Here is a 7,852-nt window from a genome sequence, read left to right on the forward strand (position 1 = left end):
ATAATTTAGTATAATAATTGACTTCCAAATTTAGTATTTTGTTTTGGTCATATGTTACTTGATTATTTTCATCATACAGTTGAGTTATATTTTTTTACTTTGTCGCGTTTTTTCTAGACCAAGAAAAAAAGATGTTTTTTTTCTCCCCTTCTTCTAGCCATTTTACGCGTGATGTAATTTGATTTCCTTTATTTTTTTCATTATATAAACTTGCTAATTGTTTTTCAATGTTTTCTTTTAGGTTGACTTTCTTCTTATTTATATAATTATCACAATCAATTTCTTCAGATAGGGTTTTTAATGTATTTTCTAAGATTTCAATAGTATCTTTTTTTATATTCGCCTTTAATTTACAGTATTGGATGGTATAATCCCTTACCTCAACTTTAAAGAAATATTTTTTAAAAATATTAATACCTTGTTCACGCTTACAGAAAGCCTAAACAACAATAAAATGCAATAAAGTTCACCGTTAAAGAAAGACATAAAACAACAATAAAATGCAACACTGTCATTTTATTTAAAATATTTTTTTTTATATCTAAATTCAAAGATTTTTCAAGAAAACAAACCAAGACATTGACCTTTGACCTACAAGGTTATACAAGAATTATGACACACCCTCTGTTGATTTATATACATGTCAAGTATAAACACTGAAAGCATAAGGGTTTTCAGTTATAGAGCATACAAGATCTTTACCACAAGACATGGGTTTCTGAACTGTAAATTAATTTAGTTAGTTTTTGACCTTTGACCTATAAAGTTATTGGAAATTATAAAATTATGGAACACTCTCTGATGTTGGTTATTATTGCACTTACAGACAGATGAACATATTTTTTTATACAAATATAATGAACAGATCAATACATTATTCTAATTTAGAATCTAAACAATATAAGCACAGTAACCTTTCATGTTATGATGTACAGATATTTTTATAAGGCCAAATATAAATATAAGTGTGGTTCCAATTAGCTTATGAAAACAGATTCACTATTTTCTATATGCTTTGTTGTAAAATTAACACACATATTATGCTTTTATTGAATTTATTTTACATTGGGTTAAGACAATTTTAGTGGTAGTGAATACTTCTTATGGAAATTCAGAATTTTCAAAAAAAGGTTCTAGGGTCACAATAGATAAAAAGTATTTTACAGAGATAGCTTATAGACAAACACAAAATATTGATAATATCAGTCTGTTGCAGTTAATGAATAAGTTGATTGTAAATACATATGTAGTTATAGTAGATTAACTTTCAATTAAGTGTTCTGAAATATACTTGGAAACAGCATGGATTATTTTAAAAGATTTTGTTACTCTTGGTCCTTTGCCACATTCTTCAGAAAAAAGTTGTTGTAATCCATTCTCCTGACTTCTTGCAAATGCTATTAGAAGTGAAGCCTTATTAAGGTTTGAAGCCGCAATTTTCCGTGCCATTCCAATGCTTAACACTTTATTGTCAACAAATTCCAGTAGTGAAGGTAGATTTAACTTGCATGAAGCTGATTGGTCAAAGGAATGGAATGCTGCTGGGACAGTAAAAGTTGCAGAAGAAAATTTGGCATCAGTAAAGTCAATTTTGGATGATTCCATAAGTTTTTGAAGGAAAGTCACATCCTGTAGTGCATCATGTGCAGCATAATCACAGTTCAGGAGAGTTTTGAGTAAATTTATTTGTGAGAAAGATTTGAGGTCTGGGTTATTAATTTTGAAGAGAAGTCTGGTGTCCAAGAATCCTCGAATATGTGTATTTAGAATGTTGGATTTTCCAATACATTTTAAAGTATTGATCATTACATGACAATCAAATGTTTTAATGTTATGACCTCCAAGGTATATATTATCACCTTCTCCTTTGATGAACTTGAAAAAATCTTCCATGGCCTTGGAAATAGAAAGAGAGTCAACAGGTTTCCCTTGATGAAACACTCTGCCATTCCTTACTGTAATGCCAGTTATATCACTAGCTTGATTTGTTATTGGAATCTTTGGAGTTACGTAACAGCTCCAATGATTGTCCCCACTGACAGCAGCTATTTGAGTGATGTGTGAGTCACGTGCTTTAAAAAAAAAATAAAAAGAACTTTAAAGCAAATAGAATTGTGATTGTTCCTATATCAAATGTTGTATTTGAAAAGAGACATTTTAATAGAGAATAGTAGTGCATAGTTCACTGATGCCCCATTCCCACTATCATTTCTTTAATTTGGCATTTAATTTAGAAAGATCATATCATAGGCCACATATGTACTAAGTTTCAGGTAGATTAGACTTCAAATTCAGCATAAATTGTATGACCAAAAACTTTAACAAAATTTTAACCTGACACAGGATGAATAAACATACAGATTGAGGGACGCACAGAGTGAAAAACATAATGCCCCTCTACTATTGTTAGTTCGAGATAACAATGTGACTGTTACAGTGTGTTCAAGCTGTTTTTAAAAGTATACTTTTTTTTAATTCTTTGTGTTGTTCTTGCTAATCATGCACCAAAGATAATGGATTTGCTCTTTAATGATTATTGAAATTGTTATTTAGTTTTGCATGAAAGCACATTTCTCACTTCATATATAATATATATGATTATGTCAATATTAACAAATTTTAGGCAATGTTTTTCTATCAGTTTCATTTCTTGTATCAGTCAATAATCACTTATTTTTTAAACTTGTTCATGTTGATTGCATGTACAAATGTTGCATATTAAAGATGAAATAATGAAAGGTTAATTAAAGACTTGCAAACTATACCAACACTGATCTCTTATTATTTAAATATGAATTATATGTTTACCTAAACTTGTAGTTTCAAAGTCAAAGCAAACAAGTTTTGCTGTCTCCTGAATATGGCAGTTTTCTATTGGTGGAGATGGTGCAGAGGGAATCTCTGTAATGTCTTGGTGGTCCTGCAAATCAATTGCACTACTGTAACTTAGGCCCTCGCACAATTCTTTTACAGTATTTTTCTTTATTCTGAAAAAGCAATAATTTTTGAATTTCACATAATAAAATAAAAAAATATATATAATGGACAACATATTGTTATTGGTCTGTTTCTGAATCTTTCTTCCAATGAATTTTGTTAGTTTATTTACAAGCAGATGCTTCGCCAAAATTAATTTGTATTTTGCACAAACTTGGACCAGCATAAGGAGGTGTGCATACATTGCCTGATGTTAACAAAAATTATATGTGAGCATAGTTTGATGCCGCCAACAATGAGTTGAAAGAATTAATGCAAAAAATTATAAAGAATATATTTTTTTTATTTTCAAAATGACCAGGGCAATTGCATATAATTTTTTTAATAGTTCTTTTTTTTTACATGGTATAATGGCTCATTTAAAGTGCCAAGACAGCCAAATAAATAGTGACACTAACCGACACACAATTTATTCTTCTCCTATGAGCAATGACTTTATGAGGTAACTGATCTATTATTGGCTCAGAAGAAAATACATAGTTAAAAAATGGAATGTATTGTGTTTATCTGGAGTTTGCAGAAGTGCATTATCAACATACCGTCTGTTTCTCAGCTGGATCCGTCTGATTTTTTCTTTCCGTGTGACACTAATTGCCTTCCTTTTTCTTGCTTGAATATCTCTTTAAAAAGCCAACCGCCTTGTATGGACACCTGGAGATAAACCTATTTTTTTGTTGACCTGAAAGAATAATATAGTAATAAGTATTTTCACTTAAATTTAAACAGACTAACATGCTAAATTTAACCATATAATTTAAGTTCTAACAATTAATTTGAAAAACAGTAAGCACACATAGTCAATATATTTGCTTTTTAAAAAAGAAGACTTTTGTCTGCTCCTTGTTTATTTTATAAGCTACAATTGTTAAACTCTGTCTGAGCTTCTTATTTGTTGTTTTCGTTTTTTTTTAGTTCTTTTAACTTGTTCCTTCTTTGTCATATGATTCCTAAATTTTCCTATGGTTTGTCTGTCTAGGTTTGCTTCTTGACAAGTGCTTAAAAGTAGCAAACAATAAAGTTTTAAACAAAAATAAATCAAATAGTATACGGTACCTTGAGTAAATAGGATTGTCCTTCATTTTTCTGTGCAACAGATGCCGCTACTCTTATGTTTAGACTGGAGGAACCACTGTAAAAATGTGCCTTTGGTGCTTTGGATGCCACACTTTTGTTGAAACTTTCATTCCCCTGTGTGCTTCCTAGATTGGACAGCTTGCTGCTTTGTGTTTTGTCTTCCTCCAATACCAGTATGCACCATAGCTAAAATTAAAAAGAGAAAATTTAACATTGAAAGTCTTAATTTGTAATAGCAGCATAGAAAATAAACAATTCTGAATATTGATAAATAATACTAAGCATGTTTAATTTCACAAATTTTTATCAATATTATGTATTACTATAACAGGAGAAGTTGCATTTTGTGACAAAAATATAGTGTAAAATTGAATGTAAGTTCTTTATACATGTGCTGCAATAATAACTTAATTGAATTAATTATAATAATTAAAATCTTGCATAAATTTTTGAATTTACAGTTAATTACGGATCCAGAAATTTAAGAGGGGGGCACTGACTGCCATTAGAGGGGTCCCCGACAGTCATGCTTCAGTAGTTCTCTATATAATCAACCAATTTTTTCCCCAAAAAAGGGGGGGGCTGGGCCACTTGCCCCTGTCTAAATCAGCATCTGACAGTTAAGTAAGCATATAAATATTCAATATAAACATTGTGTACATATCCCAAGTCACGAACACCCTGTAATTAAGACATTTTTAAAAGAGGGAATAATAATTTGCTCTAGTTATCATTTGCGAAATTGTGTTTAGACTTTAGACACAGTCATTGTTCACTAAAAATACCTGTAGCTAATTTGGTGTTGGCATCCCATATCTTGTTATGTCTTTTCCCAGTTGCAACATTGTTTATGTGAAGACATCTGGTATTATAACATGGTATCTGAAATGTTAAGAAAAAATATTCTTACAAATTCATTATAATTTAATGTAATGCAATATGTACTTACTACATGCAGTGTGTTTTATACATTCAACAGTAAAAACAATGTTTGTCGATGCAGATTGTGTATGCTATTGGGAGTAAAATGATTGTTATTACTTTTTACTTGTAAGCTTTACAGAATTAAGCGATTGACTAAGAGTCATTTTGTTTCTATTACTTGACCTCAGCCCCCATAAGCTGTGTTTGTCCATTTTCAATTAAGCACTATCTTTAATAGTTTAAATTTATCTTTAAATTAACCCGAACGATTTATTTTATGTTACTAGTCTTTTTTGTACATCAATATATAAGTATACAAAAAATTAAGTGACTACAAAAAAAGATTGATAGTTTTCCAAATTATTACCACCAGCTTTATTGAATCCGGGTCCGTTCGCCCTAATTCATGTTCGCCCTGATACCTGTTCGTCCAGGGTCCATGCACCTGGATTTTTATTTTTTTCTAATTGATTTCTAATTGCATTGATTTAAGTATTTGAACAAAATATGTTAAAGTTTGTTGAAAAATTGACAGAATATAACATTGCCGCAATCAATTGTTTTTTATTAATTTAAAGCTGAATATTTTATCAAAACAAAACGTTTGTTTTTATTATTAATCCATCAAAAGACAAGTATCACAATAATCAGTGATCCGAATTATTTTTTCTTTGAACAATTAATGATCCTAAACAAGCAATAAACTCTTAAATATTGCAATGTTTCCATAAATGGCAAGAATATACATGATATATACATGTATATACATGTACCATAGAAATATCTGAATAAATTTATTCAACTTCAATTCATATTGATATTTTTATAGTAGGGCGAACAGACTCTATGGGCGAACGAACTCAGAGCGAACGGACCTAGGGCGAACATGTCCTTAGGGCGAACGGTCCCGATACCAGCTTTATTTCTCCGTCAATGTCCATTATTCAAGTTGGTTTATAATGCAGATTAGTTGTGTATTAAATACAAAACAAACAAGTTTCCTGTAATAATCCTGTGTTTGGTAGAGTTGTTGATATTTTACAAATATTAAATCCTGGTGCAGTCCATTTGACAAATTGAATAGATACATTATTTTAATCACAGCTACCCCCAACTTTTATGGTCACTTAAAAAGATGAGATTCCACCATAACCAAGTATTAGGAAGCTACCATTTGATTTTTAGGGAAGGGGGCTAGGATAGAATTTGAAAAAGGCAACACAAGTGTCTTGATTAAAAAATTCAGAAGTGGAAAAAAAGAAGGATGAAATCTATAAAAAAAAGAGTAGGATATGAACAAATGAAAAAATCCAAGATCATGAGAATGGATTTGTAAAAAATAACAAGGCAAGTCAGAGATTACAAATAAAAAAATGCAGGGCATTATAATTCTTACTTCTCCTAAAAAAATCAAATTCTTGTCCAAAAGAGAGGGGGTTGCTATGCTGAAAAATTCTAAAGATAAGCGGTTCAACATTAAAAAAAATTGGGCAGCATATAACCACTAGAAAAACACATTTCTCATGATCACTTAAAGGTTGGTTGTTTAAAGTTTGTGAATTTGAAGAGAGAGAGCATGTGCAAAAGAAGGTGGGCAGTTCCCCTTATCCTAAAGGAACATCTTCTTCATACAAAGAGATAGAATATAAATGTCTGTGAATTTTTACCTTGATAATAGCTGACAATCCATATGTCACAATGCCAGATGGATGAGCCAACTTCAGAGGTAGTCCACACTTTTTGCAACCAGACAGACCCTCTGCAAGAACACCAAGTTCCACTATGCGTCTGCCCATAGACCAGGACGTTTGTGTCGCAGTTGAAAACAACTGCTCTGCGACGTTTATGGGGGGTTGACATCATTCGCGGATGCATAAGAATGGTCCTTCAAAACGGAAAGAACCTTGCCATCTGTTGCACATCTTTCACTTCTCCGATCTACTAGACCCTGTAGAACCTTCCGTAACCGCTCCGTCTGCTTTTTACTCTTAAAACCTTTCACTTTGCGTACCATAATCAATGTAAACAATATCTACCGGCAGACGATTGTTTACATTGCCGACTGACATCCGGGACTTTGAGTAAGTCGTTCTAATTTTATACAACCATTTCTATTTAACTTTTATTAATTTATTTTAACTAAATGAAAATATGGAAACAATTAATGTACATTTAAACGCTAATATTTATCTTCTGCGAAATATGACTTTTTCAGCCATTTTGCGACATCGAAGTCAATCGCGAGTTATCTCCCGTTGACCACTTCCAAATTACGTTAAAATCGAAAGACTGTAATAAATAGATTTTGACTGTGACAACACTGTAAACCACTGCGACAGTTAGTAGCATGTTTTGACTTTCACAACCCGTAAAAAAGTTGGGACAGACATAAATGAACTGTTGCAACGAAATATGACAGATTTGACAGTCATCACCAGTCTTTCACAGACTAAGACAGTCGTACAATGACTGTTACTGGTATGGACAGTTGTTTTTTTGTCCAGTAGTGTACATTACATAAAAGTGTATGTTTATAAATCGTTAGGTCTTTTAAAGTTTAAAATTACTAGACATGTAATTGAGTTTGAATATAATAAAGACTATGTAAATTATAAAGAATAATAGTTTTGAGATTGATGTTCAGGTACTTAAAAGCAAAGAACTAATTTTTTTAAAGGAATGTTGCATCTAATGCTGACGTGTTTTTCGTTGAGACATTTACAGAATGATCAACAACGATGGATTATAAAACGGACTGTGGCAAGCAAAATCAATCATACTCCACAAAATTAAGAGACATTTTTTTCTTTCCCCCAACCTCCTCCCATCCCATCGAATGAAGATCCAAACTACTTTC

At 31.4% G+C, this 7,852-nt stretch overlaps 1 long non-coding RNA gene across 1 annotated transcript; it reads right to left on the reverse strand.

Annotated features, from left to right (window-relative positions):
• Nucleotides 1-1,342: 1,342 nt before the first annotated feature.
• Nucleotides 1,343-3,671, reverse strand: LOC143043326 (uncharacterized). The gene is made up of 3 exons (XR_012968311.1): nucleotides 3,537-3,671; nucleotides 2,809-2,987; nucleotides 1,343-2,072 (listed from the first exon to the last, which is right to left on the reverse strand). It is a non-coding gene; the product is annotated as an uncharacterized LOC143043326 (long non-coding RNA).
• Between the last annotated feature and the right edge of the window lie 4,181 nt (nucleotides 3,672-7,852).

This window comes from Mytilus galloprovincialis, chromosome 8 (assembly GCF_965363235.1).
Source record: "Mytilus galloprovincialis chromosome 8, xbMytGall1.hap1.1, whole genome shotgun sequence".
In the NCBI taxonomy this organism is placed as follows: Eukaryota; Metazoa; Mollusca; class Bivalvia; order Mytilida; family Mytilidae; genus Mytilus; species Mytilus galloprovincialis.